The following is an 18253-nucleotide window of genomic DNA, read 5'->3' as shown; positions in this document are numbered from 1 at the left end:
TGTATTTTTAGTAGAGACGGGGTTTCACCACATTGGCCAGGCTGTTCTCAAACTCCTGACCTCAAGTGATCCTCCCACCTCAGCCTCTCAATCTAGCATTTATTAATAAAGCTCTGGTGCCTTTTTTTCCTTCATTCCCCACCCCCTGACCCCCTACCCTCTCCATCATCCATCCATCCACCAAAAGAATTAGGGGAGACTGAAATGGCAGGCAAACTATCCCCAGAATGGTGAAAGCCACCAAAATCACTGGGAACCCCCACTTTAGTGGGGAGACATTTGCTGCAGGTGGCTGGGGGAGCAGGAAAGAGGTGACGCTGTTGAACAGTGCTCCTGGAAATGGGATTCCCTAGACCAACAACATCGGCATCACCTGGAAATGTAATAGAAATGCAATATCTCTAGCCCCAGCCCAGACCAACAGCTCAGAGGCTCTGGGAGTGGGACTGGTGTGTTTCATGATGCCCTCCAGGTGATCCTGGAGCACACTCAAGTTTGGGAACTACAGCCCTAGGAGATGTGGAAGATAGGGCGAGGCCCCAACCTCAGAGCCCTGAGTGGGATATGAGTAACTTGGAAGTAGTAATAATTAGGTGGGAACTCTCCCTCAGCGAATTGGAGCAAATTCCATTTTCCCTGTGATAGCATCACTGTCCCTTACCTTCTGATGGAGACATCTAGGTGGCATGACAGAAGCATCTGGAAGGGCCAATCCCCCGGGTGAACCTCTGGAGGTGGGTCAAGCCTGGGAGTGCAGACAGTTAGTGTTGCTGTTGGGAAAAGTTCAACACTCAGTCCCCTCTTTGCTGTTGGGATGGAGGCCCAGCAAGGGCAAGGAAGAGGCAGAGCCAGGACCCGACACCGGAACCTCTCGCTCCCTCAGGCCACATAATCTGCCTGTCGGCGCCCTTCCCCAGCTCCTTCTTGGGCCCAGTTGTGTGTTCCTTGGACCTCGCTCTCTCCCCTCCCCTTGTACGCATGCTCTGGAGTGTATGTGCCCACCTAACTCCGCTGGCCTTGACCCTCACTCTGCCCTCTAGAACCACCTTGAATCCCACAAACATGATGCTCCAGGAGGCCTCAGTGCCCCTTGGTTCCTCTAACAGCTCTGGCAGGTGCTCAGGGGAGACAGAGGCGCCAAGGGGAGGTAGAGGTGCCAAGGGGAGGTGGAGCAGATGAATTAGGTAAGTTCTCCTGAAGAAAAGAGTAGGGAAGAGGAGCATGGCTTGGCAGAGATATGTGGAAAGGCAAGACATAGAGGAGAAATCCACTGATACTTACAGAGGCTATTTCTTAATGCAAAGGAAAAGTACTAGTAATATAAAAACAAAATTTTTGCTAAAGTATATGGGCTACATGATCCCACTTTATTTTCCAAAGATGTATAGATTTACATAAGAGTCTGGAAATCTACATCAAAACATTTGCAGTGATTATCTCCAGATGCTGCAATTGCAATTTCTGTTTCCTTCTTTTCTTATTTTCTGCATTAAGCATTCATTGACTTTTTTCAGATATAATTCACATACCATAAAATTCACCACTTTAAGCCATGCAATTCACTGGTTTTTAATTGATTCACAAAGTTGCACAACCATCATCACCATCTAATTCCAGAACATTCTCTTAACCCCAAGAAGAAACCCAGCTCCCCTGAGCAGTCACTCCCCAACATTGCTCCGTTCCCAGCCAGAAGCAACCACAAATTACTTTCTCTCCCTTTGGATTGGTCTCTTCTGGACATTTCATATAAATGGAATCATACAATGTGTGGTCTTGTGCGACTGGTCTCTTTCACTCAGCATGTTTTCAGGGTTCACCCATGTTATAGCAGGTATCAGCACTTCATTGCTTCTTATTGCCAAATAATATTCCATTACATGGATAGACTGCATTTTATTTATCCATTTATCAGTGATAGACCTTTGAGTTATTTCCACTTTGGGGCTATTATAAATAATGCTGCTCTAAACATTTGTGTACCAGTCTTTGTGCAGACATATATGTTCAATTCTCTTGGGTATATGGGTAGGTGTGGGATTGCTGGGTCATATGGTAACTCTATGTTGAAATTTTTTTTTTTTTCTGAGACAGGGTCTTGCTCTGTCACCCAGGCTGGAATGCAGTGGCACCATCATACCTCACTGCAGCCTCAACCACCTGGGTTCAAGCAGTCCTCCCACCTTAACCTCCAGAGTAGCTGGGACTACACCACACCTGGCTAACTTTTTCTTTTTTAGAGGCTGAGTCTGACTATATTGCCCAGGCTAGTCTCAAACCCCTGGGCTCAGACCACCCTCCTGCCTCAGCTTCCCAAAGTGCTGGGATCACAGGTGTGGGCCACCACACCTGGCCTATATTGAACTTTTTGAGGAAATACCTGTTTCCCAAAGAATCTGAACCATTTTACATTCCTACCAGCAATGTATGAGGGATCTGATGTCTCCACACACTTGCTAATACTTGTGATTGTCTGTTTGTTTTATTATAGCCATCCTAGTGAGTGTGAAGTGGTATCTCACTGTGGTTGTGATTTGCATCTCTCTGGTGATTAATAATGCTGAGCATCTTTTTAAAATATATATTTTTACATTTTTTATATTTAATTGACAAATAACAATTGTATATAACTATGGGGTATGATGCGACACTTTGATATATGTGTACATTACGGAATGATCAAATCTAGCTAATTTACCTATTCATCACCTCACACACATCATTTTCTGTGATGAGAACATTTGAAATACATTCTCTTAACAATTTTGAAATATACTATACTTTATTTTTAACTACAGTCACCATGCTGTGCAATAGATCTCAAAAACTTATTCTTTCTGTGTAACTGCAACTTCGTATCTTTCGACCAACACCTGATTCCCTCCCCACTCCACCATCCCCCACTCCCAGCCCCTGGTAACCACCATTTTACTCCACATCTAAGGATTCAACATTTTTAGGTTCCACATAGAAGTGAGGTCACACAGGGCCGGGCAAGGTGGCTCACACCTGTAATCCCAGCACTTTGGGAGGCCAAAGCGGGTGGATCACCTGAGGTCAGGAGTTCAAGATTAGCCTGGCCAACATGGTGAAACCCCGTCTCTACTAAAAATACAAAAATTAGCAGGGCATGGTGGCACATGCCTATAATCCCAGCTACTCAGGAGGCTGACCCAGGACAATCGCTTGAACCCAGGAGGCGGAGGTTGCAGTGAGCTGAGGTCTTGCCATTGCACTCCAGCCTGGGTGATGAGCGAAACTCCATCTCAAAAAAAAAAAAAAAAAAGTGAGGTCACAGAGTATTTGCCTTTCTGTACCTGGCTTATTTTATTTGGCATAGTGTCCTCCAGACTCATCTGTGTTGTCACAAATCACAGGATTTCCTTTTTAATAGCTGAATATGCCCCCATTGTGTATATAGACCAAATTTTCTTTATCCATTGATGGACACTTAGCTTGATTTCCCATCTTGGCTGCTGTGAATAGTGCTGCCATGAATATGAGAGTGCAGGTATCTCTTCAACAGACTGATTTTAATTCCTTTGGATATGTACCCAGTAGTGGAATTGCTGGATCATGTTCTATTTTTAGGTTTTGGGGGATCTTCCATACTGGGGTGTCTGGAGTTGGTTCCTGTCGGTGGGTTCGTGGTCTCGCTGACTTCAAGAATTGAGCTGTGGACCTTCGTGGTGAGTGTTACAGCTCTTAAAGATGGCACAGACCCAAAGAATGAGTGGTAGCAAGTTTTATTGTGAAGAGTGAAAGGACAAAGCTTCCACAGCATGGAAGCGGACCCCAGAAGGTTGTTGCCTGCTGGCTGGGGTGGCCAGCGTTTATTCCCCTTATTGTCCCCACCCATGTTCCCTTTCTGTCCTATCAGAGTGCCCTTTGTTCAATCCTCCCCGCAATTGGCTACTTTTAGAATCCTGCTGATCGGTGCATTTTACAGAGTGCTGATTGGTGCGTTTTACAATCCTCTTGTAAGACAGAAAAGTTCCTGATTGGTGCGTTTTACAATCCTCTTGTAAGACAGAAAAGTTCCCCAAGTCCCCACTCCACCCAGGAAGTCCAGCTGGCTTCACCTCTCACTGTTATCCATAGCGGCTGTACCAATTTACATTCCCACCAACAGTGGACAAGGCTTGCCTTTTCTCCGCATCCTTGGCTACACTTGTTATCTTTGATCTTTTTGATGATAGCCATCCTAACAGGTGTGAGGTGACAGCTCATTGTGGTTTTAATTTGCATTTCTTTTTTATTTCAGTAGCTTTAGGGGTACAAGTAGTTTTTGGTTACATAGATGAATTGTACAGTGGTCAAGTCTGAGATTTTAGTACCCATCACCCAAGTAGTGTACACTGTACCCAATATGTAGTTTTTCAATCCCTCATCCCCTCCCACCCCCTCTTTCTGAGTCTTCGATGTCCATTATACCTTTGCATATGCCTTTGCATACCCATAGCTTAGCTTCCACTTATGAGTGACAACATGTGGTATTTGGTTTTTCATTCCCAAGTTCCTTCACTTGGAATAATGACCTTCAGCTCTATCCAAGTTGCTGCAAAAGACATTCTTTCTTTCTTTTTTATTGCTGAGTAGTATTCTATGGTATATGTATATTACATTTTCTTTATCCACTCATCTCTTGATGGGCACTTAGGTTGATTCCTTATCTTTGCAATTGTGAACTGTACTACAATAAACATATGCATACAGTTGTCTTCCTGATATAATGACTTCTTTTCCTTTAGGTTGATACCCAGTAGTGGGATTGCTGGATCAAATGGTTCATCTGCTTGTAGTTCTTTCAGAAATCTCTATACCGTTTTCCATAGAGGTTGTACTAATTTATATTCCCACCAGCAGGATATAACCATTCCCTTTTAACTACATCCACACCATCTATTGCTTTTTGACTTTTTAATAATGGATATTCTGGTTGGGTAAGGAGGTATGTCACTGTGGTTTCAATTTGCATCTCCCTGATGATTAGTGATGTTGAGCATTTTTTCATTGTTGGCCATTTGTATATCTTCTTTTGAGAAATGTCTATTCATGTCATTTACCTACTTTTTGATGGGATGATTTGGTTTTTTTCTTGCTGATTTGTTTGAGCTCCTTGTAGATTCTGGATATTAGTTCTCTGTCAGATATATAGTTTGCAAATATTTTCTCCCATTCTGTGAATTGTCTGTTTACTCTGAAGATTATTTCTTTTGCTGTGCTGAAGGTTTTTAGTTTAATTAGGTCCCATGTATTTATTTTTGTTTTTATTGCATTTGCTTTTGGGATCTTAAGCACAAATTCTTTGCCTAGGCCAATGTCCAGAATAGTTTTTCCTAGGTTTTTTCCTAGAATTTTTGTAGTTTCAGGTCTTAGATTCAAGTCTTTAACCCATCTTGAGTTGATTTTTTATATGGTGAGAGATAGGGATCTGGCTTTATTCTTCTACATGTGGCTATCAAGTTTTCCCAGCATCATTTATTGAATAGAGTGTCCTTTCTTCAATTTATGTTTTTGTATGATTTGTTGAAGATCAGTTGGTTGTAAGTATTTGGCTTTATTTATGGGTTTTCCATTCTGTTCCATTGGTCTATGTATCTACTTTTATACCTGTACTATGCTGTTTTGGTAACTACAGACTTGCAGTATAATTTATAAAGTAATATGATGCTTCCAGATTTGTTCTTTTGCTTAGGATTGCTTTGAACTATTTGGGCTCTTTTTTGGTGCCATATGAATTTTAGGATTGTTTTTTCTAATTCTGTGAAAAAACAAAGTTGGTATTTTTATATGAATTGCATTGAATATGTAGATTGCACTGGGCAGTATGGTCATTTTCCTGATATTGATTCTCCAATCCATGAGCATGGGATGTGTTTCCATTTGTTTGTGTCATCTATGATTTCTTCAGCAGTATTTTGTAGTTCTCCTTGTAGAGAACGTTCATCTTCTTGGTTAAGTATATCCCTAGGGTTGTTTTTGTTTTGTTTTGTTTTTTGCAGCTATTGTGAAAAAGACTGAGTTCTTGATTTGATTCTCAGGTTGGCCGTTGATGAGTAGCAGTACTACTGATTTGTATACATTAATTTTGTAACCTAAGACTTTACTGAATTTATTTATCAAATCTAGAAGTATTTTGGAGAAGTCTTTGGGGTTTTCTAGGTATACAATCATATCATCAGCACACAGAGATAGTCTGACTTCTTTTCCAGTTTGGATGTCCTTTCTTTCTCTTGCCTGATTGCTCTGGCAAGGATTCCTTCATTTGCATTTCTCTGACCTGAACATCTTTCTCTGTGCTTATTGCAAAACAGAATTCTTATCTCTGTCTTGCTTAAGAGGGTACTGATCCTCAAAAAGTTTACGTGCCTTCCCAAAAACCATATAATAAAAACAGAATAATTGTTTAAATGCAGGCTCTGGAGCCAAAATCCTGGCTTTTCTACTTATTATCTGTGATGCTCAGGCCTCAGTTACCTCATCTGTGAAATGGGAGCAATCATAACTGCCTAAAAATGTGTTGTGAGATTCAGAAATAAAATGTGTCAAATTAACACCACTACCTGACCCCTAAGAGAGTCACTGTATAAATGGCAGCACAATTATCATCTTCCGACAAGGCAGGGTAAGGGCTGCAAGATGTGAGGCAGATTCTCCTGACCATTCTTGCCTCTGCATGTTGGTGGACTGGCCTCTCCCTTTGCTGAATGTTTTCCCCACAGATATTAGATCAAATCTAGAGTTGTCGTTCACGGAGGGAAACAGACAAACGGGAAATCTGTATCTCTCTTGATCCCAGATCAGTTGTTTAGAGAGCCCAAATAAGCTCCCGTGGTGGTACTGAGCGCCGGAATCAGAAGGAAAACAAAAAAAGAGTTCTTAATTTTTGGGATGATCTTTGTTTTTGTCAGTCCAGGTTGCTGTAACAAATTACCATAGGCTGGGGGGCTTAAACAATGAACATTTATTTCTCATAGTTCTGGAGACTGGAAGTCTGAGATCAGGGTGCCAACATGATCGGGTTCCAGGCAAAGGCCCTGTTCCTGGTTCACAGACACCTGCCTTCTCACTGTGACCTTACATGGTGGAGAGCAGAGAGAGGAAGCAAGCTCTTTCCTTTTTTTTTTTTTTTTTTAGGCCCAGAGTCTCACTCACTCTGTCACCCAGGCTGGAGCACAGTGGTGCAATCTCAGCTCACTGCAACCTCTGCCTTCCACGCTCAAGCAATTCTCCTGCCTCAGCCTCCCAAGTAGCTGGGACTACACGCATGCACCACCATGCCCGGCTAACTTTTGTATTTTTAGTAGAGACAGGGTTTTGCCATGTTGGCCAGACTGGTCTTGAACTCCCGACCTCAAGTGATCCACCGCTTTGGCCTCCCAAAGTGCTGGGATTACAGGTGTGAGCCACCTCACCCAGCCTTTCCTGTCTCTTTTATAAGGGCACTAATCCCCTCATAAGGGCCCCACCCTCATGACCAAATCACCTCCCAAAGGCCCTACCTTCTAATATCATCTCCCTGGGGGTTAGGATTTCAACATGTGAATCTGTGGGGGACATACAAATGCAGTCAATAACCATCAGAATCCCAGTGGGCTCCTTGTAGCCAATGGTCATTGGTCCAACTTTAGTTTTCTGTGCTACAATATGACACAGTGATGTGGAAAAAGAGGATAATAATATTATTATAATTATTACTATGAGACTGGCTCAGTGGCTCACACCTGTAATCTCAGCACTTCAGGAGGCCAATGCGGGCGAATGACTTGAGGTCAGGAGTTCAAGACCAGCCTGGCCAACACGGTGAAACCCCATTTCCACTAGCAAGGCATGGTGGCGCACACCTGTAATCACAACTACTCGGGAGGCTGAGGCAGGAGAATCCCTTGAACCCAGGAGGAGGAGCTGAGACCGTGCCACTGTACTCCGACCTGAGCAACAGAGCGAGACCCTGTCTCAAAAAAAGTAATTAATTAATTAACTTTTTAAAAAATTATTATGGAATTTGGAAAGATTGGGGCACTGGTAATTCAATTCCGGCGGGTCTTCTGATCTTGGAATTCACAAGTTATCAAGCCAAATGCTGAAACTGCGCAGGGAAGACAGAAAAAGTGAAACCTCTGTGGATGTCCTCACCCTGCCTGCTAACCAGCCCCTCCATCCTGCCGGTTCCATGCTGGGGGCGTGGGGAGACAATGTCCCTTCATACAACTGAGAAAGAGCACATGCTAGGGAGGCCTGAGACTTACTCTCCTTTTTTTTTCAACGAATTTAATTCTTTTCCAAAGATGAAATATAAACATGCAAAGATTCTCTGTAATAATGATGATACATGAGCTAACATTTATTGGATTCTTAACCCTGGGAGGGCCCACACAGATCTCTCGGCATGCGTTATGCCATTTAATATTTACAGAAAACCCTGAGTTCAGAACCGATGCTAGAGATGGAGAAAATGAGGACCAGAGGCAAATAATTTGAGTATTATAACGTTGCCCCAAAGCTGAAATTTTTAACCATCCATTGTGACATCTAAAAACCCGGCCTCCCTTTCTGCTGAGTTTCTCTGGCTCTACACCTGAATAATAGTTTCAATAAACCCCACCAGGTGTCATCTACATATTTTTTCACAAATAAGTCAAGGTACAGTTTATCATCCTCTGAATGCTAACAAATTCTGAAGATGCAAAACCTACAGGGTGTGTATAAATAATTTCGTTCCGCGGAATAAATATGAATACTGTTTAAAAAAATGAACAACCTTGTTTCCCTAAGTTGTTGTGTTACCTCTTCTCTCCTGGACTTTTTATTGGCTCTGTGGTGCCAATAGGAACCTGTTCTAAAACTGATTAGCCCTGAGAAAGACTCTGTAATCAAATAAATCTGAAGTTAGGCGTGCTTTCAATTTTTGTTAAGAAGTGAGTTTTTTTTTCCAAACAGGACGTGTTTCCCAAAGAAAGCTTGGTGTCTTTTGTATTCTAAAACACGTCTGCGTCTGTGTTTTCAAAGGACAGTAGAAACAATTCTGTTTGTAACTGGCCAATTTCAGTTCCTGTGAAAGACCCGTGGAGAAAGTGGTTTGTGAATAAGATTTGAATAAAGCGTATTATTAGATCTCAAAGAGAATCAGTAGATTCTAACGTAGTTTTCCTTGCATTTCATCAATAAAGCAATGTCGTTATGAAGGCACTGCAATCATGTCTTCTCTTGTTGGTTTGAAAGCTTGTTTTTTGTCGCTGTTGATCGACCTTTGGAAGGTCTATCCTAAGGACAAATTCCTTTGGTTCTGCAATGCGTCATCGCTGCAACCATACCTTAAGGCTCAGAACACCTAGGGAGATAAATAGAGGTTAATTTTGTTATCTGGGCTTTATCAATAAATTTCAACTTGGAAAGATTACGTGACATGCCCTAAGTCCCACATTCAGCCACACTGCGAAGGCTGAGCACAGTTATAGGCAGAGCCTTAACATGCTGAAGACAGAATCTGGGGGATCCCAGGCTCATCTCTTACTTTACTGTCGATCTCAAAGACAATCAATAGAGGCCCGGCGCAGTGGCTCACACCTGTAATCCCAACACTTTGGGAGGCTGAGGCAGGGGGATCACTTGAGGCCAGGAGTCCAAGACCAGCCTGGCCAACATGGTGAAACCCCATCTCTACTAAAAATACAAAAATTAGCTGGGCATGATGGCAGGTGCCTGTAATTCCAGCTACTCCGAAGGCTGAGGCACAAGAATCACTTGAACCCAGGAGGTGAAAGTTGCAGTGAGCCAAGATTACGCCACTGCACTCTAGCCTGGGTGACAGAACAAGACTCTATCTAAAAAGAAAAAAGAGAGAGAGAATCAATAGATTCTAACGTAGTTTTCCTTGCATTGCATCAATAAAGCAACATTGTTATGAAGGCATTGCAATCTTGTCTTCTCCTGTTGGTCTGAAAGCTTGTTTTTTGTTGTTGTTGATCAGCCTTTGGATGGTTTGTTTGGTTCTGCAGAAGCCAGGAGGGTTAGGGGCTGTTAGACTGAATTATGGGCCCCCCTCAATCTCCTAGAATCCATATGTTGAAATCCTAAGCCCCAGTGCCTCAGAATGCAAGCGGGTTTGGAGATAGGGTCTTTGCAGAAATCATTAAGTTAAAAATGAAGACATTAGAGTGGGCCCTAATGCTAATTCTAAAACCTGGTGTTCCAATTACAAGAAGAAGATTTTGACACAGACACACACAGAGGGAAGAGAATTGTGAAGCCATGGAGAAAAGACAGCCATCTGCAAGCCCAGCAGAGAGGCATAGAGCAGACCCTTCCCCCACAGCCCTCAGAAGGACCAGCCCTACAGACACCTTCAGTTGCACTTCCAGCCTCCAGAATGGTGAGAAAATACATTTCTGTTGCTTTAAATGGCTGCAGCCTGAGCATAGTAATACCTGGGCCATTGCAGCTGCCCTACGCATGATGATTCAGAGGCCTGAGGTGTCCTGATCCTGAGCTCTACACCCCAAGACAGTGCTTCTGAAGCTAACAGTGCCAAATCCAGAAACCACAGACTGACCGGTTATTTGGTGCTTACACACCCCACGTCTGTCCTAGATACCCTGGAGACACAGCATCAGGCTTCCTCCCCAGCAAATCTCAGTGGAGGGTGTGAAATTGGAGGCTTCTTGGCCAATTGGTCTGAGGTTGAGTTGAGCTCCTACCTTTCTCTCAACAATCTCTGGCTGGGGGAAGTTTTTCCTGGGAAATCCTCACTCACATGTGGATTTGTGGAGGCTATGCCCACCCAGACCCTCTGTTCTGACATTTTGTTCAAGAGGGCCACATTGTTCTTATAAGGCTCATAGCCACGCCGCCCTCTCCCCCAAGTCCCACCTGTTCCCAGCAGCCCTAACTCGAGTCCTTTTGTGGACAAAGTGGAACAGAGAGTAACGAGACACTGTGCTGAGCACTTTCCAGGCACGATCGCATCTCACCTTTACTGCCTCCCTGAGCGGAAGGCATCACCCTCTCTCAATCTGCCAGATGGCGAAACTGAAGCACAGACGGGTCAGGAACCTGCCCCAAGCTCACACGGCTCACGAGTGAGGGGAATGCATTTGCTCTTGAGTTTCTAAGGCCTGTGCTTTGCTGGTATACAATGCGAGAGAGGTAACCAAATGGCCTTGAACTCCTCTCCCTCCAAGGTAACCATAGGGAAAGGTCCAGCCAGGACCTGGCCGGGTTAGTGCTGGTGACATTTTGTCTCTGGAAGTTTCAGAATCTGTCACTGCAGAGGCTGGCAGGGACGTGCTTTTCACAGGCCACAGTGGCTCATGCCTGTAATCCCAGTGCTTTGGGAGGCCAAGGTGGGAGGATAGCTAGAGGCCAGGAGTTTGAGACCAGCCTGGGCAACAGAGCAAGACCCCATCTCTACAAAGAAAAAAGAAAAGTACTGTGCCACTCAAAGATACCCAAAAGATTGCTTCCAGCTCCACAATGAGGCAAACACAGAAAGTGAGAGTAAGCGTTCAGGGGCACCCACACACATTTAACAGACCAATGCTATGTTGCAAGAATCTAGTAATAAAAAAGAAACGAGCTTATATTTTCTATGGTTTTTTAATACAAAAATTTCCATTTCTCATCACATACTAGAGCCCACTGCAAATAAACACCTGGGTCCTTGCCGGGCACGGTGGCTCACACCTGTAATCCCAGCACTTTGGGAGGCCGAGCCGGGTGGATCACGAGGTCAGGAATTCAAGACCAGCCTGGCCAAGATGGTGAAACCCCATCTCTACTAGAAATACAAAAATTAGCTGGGCCTGGTGGCATGTGCCTGTAATCTCAGCTACTCAGGAGACTGAGGCAGAGAACCGCTTAAACCCGGGAGGCGGAGGTTGCAATGAGCCAAGATTGCGCCACTGCACTCCAGCCTGGGCGACAGAGCAAGATCTCCGTCTCAAAAAAAAAAAAAAAAAAACCTGGGTCCTTACCACTGATAGTTTGAGAAGCCCTGCTGAGACAGCGGTCTCAGTCACTGACTAAGGATAAAATGACATGGAAAAATCTGGAGCCCGGGAAATGCAGGGATTCTCTCCAGCTGTGAGGGCCACACGAGGGATGTCCAGCCACCAAAGTGAGCCCCTCAGCTGCCAACTGCACCCTTAGTAAGGGGCTTTCTGGAATAGTCAAATGGATAGTGCCCTGGAAGTTGAGAATTTGGCTTTTAGTCTCAGGTTTGGGTTTTTTGTTTATTTTTGAGACAGGATCTGGCTGTGTCACTCAGGCTGGAGTGCAGTGGCACGGTCTTGGCTCACTGCAGCCTCAACCTCCCATAGCCCTGGTTTAGTGGTGTGACCTTGGGCCAATCATTTAATCCTCTGTCTGCTGATTTTCTCAACTGTAAGCTGGAGATCATAATACTGGTGCCTGCCTCATAGGGTTATTCTGTGGAATAAACGTGTTAATTTGTGAGCGTTCAGAGCAGTGCCTGAGTGCTATGTACGTGTTCACTATTATTACAATTAGGTAGAAGTCATTTTTCCTTCTCAAGCCTGTATTCTACTGAAATAGTTTTTAAACTACTTTTTTGGGATATTCCTTTGTGGAGGAGGTGTTTCAAGACTTCCATAAGCATCTGACTTACATTTAATTTTTTTTTTTTTTTTTGAGACACATTCTCGCTCTAGTGCACAGGCTGGAGTGCAATGGTGTGATCTCAGCTCACAGCAACCTCTGCCTCCCGGGTTCAAGCAATTCTCCTGCCTCAGCCTCCTGAGCAGCTGGGAGTACAAGCGCACGCCACCACACCCGGCTAATTTTTGTATTTTTAGGAGAGATGGGGTTTTGCCATGTTGGCCAGAATGGTCTCAAACTCCTGAACTCAAGTGATCCACCTGCCTCGGCCTCCCAAAATGCTGGGATTACAGGCGTGAGCCACTGTGCCCGGGCTGTTCCAACTGTTTACCACAAAACTAGGCCTGCAGCTCTGGCCATTCATTTCTCAATTATCTGGGGAGAAATAGGGACGAGGCTGGGGGTATAGGAGAAGGACCTCCTGACTGGACAGCAGGAAACCAGCCTGCCATTAACCACCCAGTGACCTCGGGCAAGTGCATGAACCTCCCAGCCCCTGAGGGTATGGGGCTCTGCCACCCTCTGTATCTTGAGGCAGGTGCTTTTGACAGCAGCCCCTCCTGTCCTTTAGATGAGTGGTCCCCGACCTTTCTGGTACCAGGGACCAGTATCATGGAAGACAATTTTTCCGTTGTCCTGGTGTGGGGGAAGGTTTCAGGATGATTCAAGCACACTACATGTATTGTTCACCTTATTTCTATTATCATTACATTGTAATATATAATGAAATAATTCTAGGCCGGGTGTGGTGGCTCACGCCTGTAATCCCACCACTTTGGGAGGCTGAGGTGGGTGGATCACTTGAGGTCAGGCGTTCAAGACCAGCCTAACCAACAAGGAGAAACCCCATCTCTGCTAAAAATACAAAATTAGCCAGGCATGGTGGCCCATGCCTGTAATCCCAGTTACTTGGGAGGCTGAGGCAGGAGAATCGCTTGAACCCGGGAGGCGGAGGTTGGTGTGAGCCGAGATTGAGCCATTACACTCCAGCCTAGGCAACAAGAGTGAAACTCTGTCTCAAAAAGAAAAAAAAAAGAAAAGAAATAATTATACAACTCACCATAATGTAGAATCAGTGGGAACCCTGAGCTTGTTTTCCTGCAACTAGATGGTCCCATGCAGGGGTGACGGGAGACAGTGACAGATCATCAAGCATTAGATTCTCATAAGAAGCGTGCAACCTAGATCCCTGGCTACGCAGTTCACAATAGGGTTTGTGCTGCTGCTGATTTGAGAGGAGGCGGAGCTCAGGCTGTAATGTGAACGATGGGGAGCAGCTGTAAACACAGATGAAGCTTTGCTTGCTTGCCCGCCACTCACCTCTGGCTGTGTGGGCCTGGTTCCTAACAGGCCACCGGCCAGTACCAGCCCATGGCCCAGGTGTTGGGGACCCCTGCTTTAGATAACCAAACAAGCAGCCAGGCCCTGACATAGACTCATGTAGAACCCCACCCTCTTCCCACTCCATTTTCAAGGCCATCCTGGTAATAAGAAAGTAACCAAAAGACAGCAAAGAGAAGGAAGAGGGCCTGCATGAGGATCTCACCCCGAGACCGGACTAACTGTGGTTCTGGGCTCCTGTCATTTGCCTGGGAAACCTGAGCGTGTCTTTGCAGTTGCTCCCATCCACAGGCCTCTGTCCGACTGGCTTTCATCCCAGCCCACTTAACTTTCCTGCCCAAGAGATACCTGTGGTTTCCACCAGCTGCATGCTACTCCCCCGCCTGAAACGCTCCTACTCCTTCCTGCCCTCGGGGACCAACCAGACCCAGCCTGAAGGCCCAGCTCAGTCCCTCCTGCTTCCCTGCCTCCCTTATCTCCTTATTGTTTATGGCCCTGTTTCACTCCTGGCCCCTGTGCTATCCCACAGACCTGACATTTGCACAGCATTCATGGTTGACAGGGCATGTTCACTGAACCCTCAGAATACATTGATCTGTCAGCTTCTAAAACAAATCACCAGCTCTGGTATCTTAGGGCTACTGTAACAAAACGCCATACATTGGGTGGCTTCTCAACACAGAAATCCAATCGTTCTGGAGGCTGGAGATCCAAGAAGTCCAAGATCAAGGCAGATTTGGTGTCTGGTGAGGGTGTGCTTTCTGCTTCACAGACAGTGACTTTATGCCGTGTCCTCACACGGTGGAAGGGGTGAGAGGGTTCCCTTGGGCCTCTTTTATAAGGGCACCAGTTCCATTCACGAAGACTCCACCCTTGGGACCTAATCACTTCCCAAAGGCCGATCTCCTAATACCATCACCTCAGGGGTTAAGATTTTAACACAGAAATTTTGAAGGCACACAAACATTCAGACCACACATCCAGGGAGCTGAGTGGGATTTTTGCCCCCACCCGCCTGTCTAGTGTCACTGGATAGCTGCCTGCAGTAGAGGGCTGGCAAGGGACTATTGTGCACTTTATGTACACACACCACCTCCTGTGAGCTTGGCATAACACCCGTGAGGTGGGTGGTGGCTTCTTTTTTAGAAACTTCAAAAGTGAAGCTCACTTTCAGTCTGGGCTCAGACTTGACATCTGGTATACCAAACTGTCTTACAAAGAAATAAGCAGAAGCTGATCACATGCTGAAGCTCAGGGCCAATGCAGAGCCCATAAGAGTCAGAGATAGGTCCAGCCCTGTCTATACGATGCCAAAGCCCCTCTCTTCCACCTCAGTTTCAGCCAGGCCTTGCCAGTCCACCCTTCTCCCTCCTCTGTCACCCCTGCCCTTGCCCCTCAGTGGCTGAGGCTCTACAAAGCCCCTGGCAGTCAGGGAACACGGAACCCTAGAATCCTGAGAGGAGGGTCTGGACAAGGCAAATCAGTTCTCTACCTGGGAGTCACACAAGACCTCCTCTCCACGTAGAGAGCAAATCAGAGGCGGGGCTGTTGGGTACCAAGGGGGCATCTGTCCACTAGGAAATGTGCAGGGGCGTCACTTTTGTTTAGGGTTGGATTTGGGTTGGTCGGCACAGTGGCTTGGATCCAGAGCCACTCGGATATTTGATGGGGTTGAGGATAGCCCTGCCAAACACCCTGCACCGAGCAAGTCAGTCCTGTAGAAGGAAGGTCTGCCCACGCTGCTAGTACGGCCCTGTGAGGAATCACTGAGTCCCATCAGCTAGCTTTTCCTTTAGTATCCTCTCCTTATTGTTTATCATCTTGACATTGGCCCAAAGGGCTCAGTCCAGCACTCTGGACTCCACTGCCTGCTCTCAGGCTGCTGGAGGAGACCGGCATCCAGAAACACGTGACCAAGCCTCTGTGCACTCGGGACTTTTAATCTCCTTAATTGAAACTGATTGGCCTCTTGGGAGGCAGATCTGCATTGGCCCTGAGCTTCAGCATGTGATCAACTTTTGCTTATTTCTTTTAAAGATCATTTAACACACCATAGTATCCAATCTTCTCCCTGAATATCGGACCTATTTGCCAACCAGAAGCAAAACCAGAAACACACACACTTAGAAAAACAGCTCAGGAAACAAAAGTGCCTGATAAAAATACGGAGGGAAACATTCTGTCTCATGGTGACTTAGCATTATACAAAAGGCCAGTCAAAACTCCATTACCAAGGAAAGATGTAATCACATGGGAAAGGAGAGATGGGAGAGGTTGGGGGAAGAGTAAGCTGCCTGAAGCTCACAAGATAAATAAGCTGGGCTGGAGAATATCTAAGAACCAGCTGCAAAAAAAAGATAAAAAGGGAAGAAAAGTGAAACATCTTTGTTTGTTTGTTTGTTTGTTTTTTGAGACAGAGTCTCATTCTGTTGCCCAGGCTGGAGTGTAATGGTGCGATGATCTTGGCTCACTGCAACCTCTAGCTCCTGGGCTCAAGCAATTTTCCTGCCTCAGCCTCCCAAGTAGCTGGGATTACAGGCATGCGCCACCACGCCCAGCTAATTTTTGTATTTCTAGTACAGATGGGGTTTCACCATGTTGCCTAGGCTGGTCTTGAACTCCTGGCCTCAAGTGATCCGCCCACCTCAGCCTCCCAAAGTGCTGGGATTATAGGCGTGAACCACATTCCCAGACAAAATATCTTTTTAAATTGAAAGAAAACCAACATCAAGAAATTCGTTTGAGTGTCCAGATTTGTGTTCATCCAGATATACCACGATCACTCCGAAGCAGCTAGAGCTGGTTTACAAACCAGCTTGGCAGGTCATATCTCTTGGCAAAGCCTCTGATAAGGGCCCCTTACCTACCAGACTGATCGTATATCCTGGACATATCTCTCTGGGGCTCTCCTGTGCAATGCTGGTGGGTCATTTCACCAACTGGGCACTGGGCTTCAAAAGAACAGTCCTAGTTGGGGTGGGGCCACCTTGTGACTTCCAAGCTCTTGGTTCTGTTTCTGCACCAGCTGCATGGGATTAACACCAGGGCAAAAGAACCAAGAGGCAGGACCTTAGAGGCAAGAAAGCACAGCACTGACAAGTCAATTAATCACTATTGTGCATGTCAAACTCAGTGCAAACACCTTGCTTCCTGTTCTTCTGAAGATCAAGTCCAGAGTCCAGATTTTAAAAGCACAAAGATCCAGCTGTTTTGCTGTTGGAAAGTTCCACTTACAAATCAATTCAAGGAGACAGTACTTCTTAGTCTCCATGTTCCCTACATAGAGGAAGAAAAACATTTTGTCTACCCTCCTATGTTCAGTTACTGAAGCCTGCAAATTAAATGGATAAAAGCCAGATTAACAAGAGAAATATATAAGAATTTTATTTGATGCTAATATTTTTTCTTACACAGGAGGCCTCACAGAAAATAAGACCCCAGGCTGGGCACGGTGGCTCTTGCCTGTAATCCCAGCAATTTGGGAGGCTGAGGTGGGTGGACCACTTGAGGGCAGTTGTTCAAGACTAGCCTGGCCAACATGGTGAAACCCTGTCTCTACTAAAAATACAAAAATTAGCTGAGTGTGGTGATGTGCACCTGTAAGTCCCAGCTACTTGACTTGGGAGGCTAAGGTAGGAGAATCACTTGAACCTGGGAAGCAGAGGTTGCAGTGAGCTGAGATTGTGCCACGGCACTCCAGCCTGGGCAATAGAGTGAGACTCTATCTCAAAAGACAAAAAAGAAGAAGACCCCAAAAAAGTAGTCAGACTCAGGGGTTTATATACCATTTTAACAAAGGGTGATAAATTGTGAAGTGACTAGACAAAGGAAAGCAGATCATTTAGGCTTCTAGGAGTGGTAAACTGTGGAAAGATAACTAAGAAATGTACAGTAGATAAGGGATGAATAGTTGGATTTGTTAGGCAGACTCACCTTGGTAATGTCTCCAGTGATAAGTCATCTCAAGTGATTAACAGTTATTCTCCTCTTCTGGTATTGGAGAGAGGCACCACTTCACAATTCCTTTACAAGTGGAAATTTATGTTACCTTTACAAAGGGAAACGTGGCCTGCTTTTAGGCAGAAAGAAGAAGGACAGAGAGCTTTTCCTGTGGCTGTATTTTCCCAATTGCCTTCAGCTCAAAATAATCCTTAAACCGAAGTGGCATATTCTGGGCCCCTTCACCTAGCAGCAGGAAAGTGACATAATGACGAAGGAGAGGGTGAACGCTGTAAAGACAAGGGCTGTAACATCATCCATCATCACTAAACCAGGGTCTAAGGGTGCTGAACAT

At 45.3% G+C, this 18253-nt stretch overlaps 1 long non-coding RNA gene across 1 annotated transcript; it reads right to left on the bottom strand.

Annotated features, from left to right (window-relative positions):
* Positions 1-4151: 4151 nt before the first annotated feature.
* LOC134731089 (uncharacterized) lies at positions 4152-18052 on the bottom strand. Its single transcript, XR_010113156.1, has 3 exons — positions 17893-18052; positions 16827-17235; positions 4152-9334 (listed from the first exon to the last, which is right to left on the bottom strand). It is a non-coding gene; the product is annotated as an uncharacterized LOC134731089 (long non-coding RNA).
* Positions 18053-18253: the final 201 nt, after the last annotated feature.

Source organism: Pan paniscus, chromosome 8, assembly GCF_029289425.2.
Source record: "Pan paniscus chromosome 8, NHGRI_mPanPan1-v2.0_pri, whole genome shotgun sequence".
NCBI lineage: Eukaryota > Metazoa > Chordata > Mammalia > Primates > Hominidae > Pan > Pan paniscus.
Note: the sequence above shows the minus strand (reverse complement) of the source record. Positions and strands in the feature narration are given on the sequence as shown.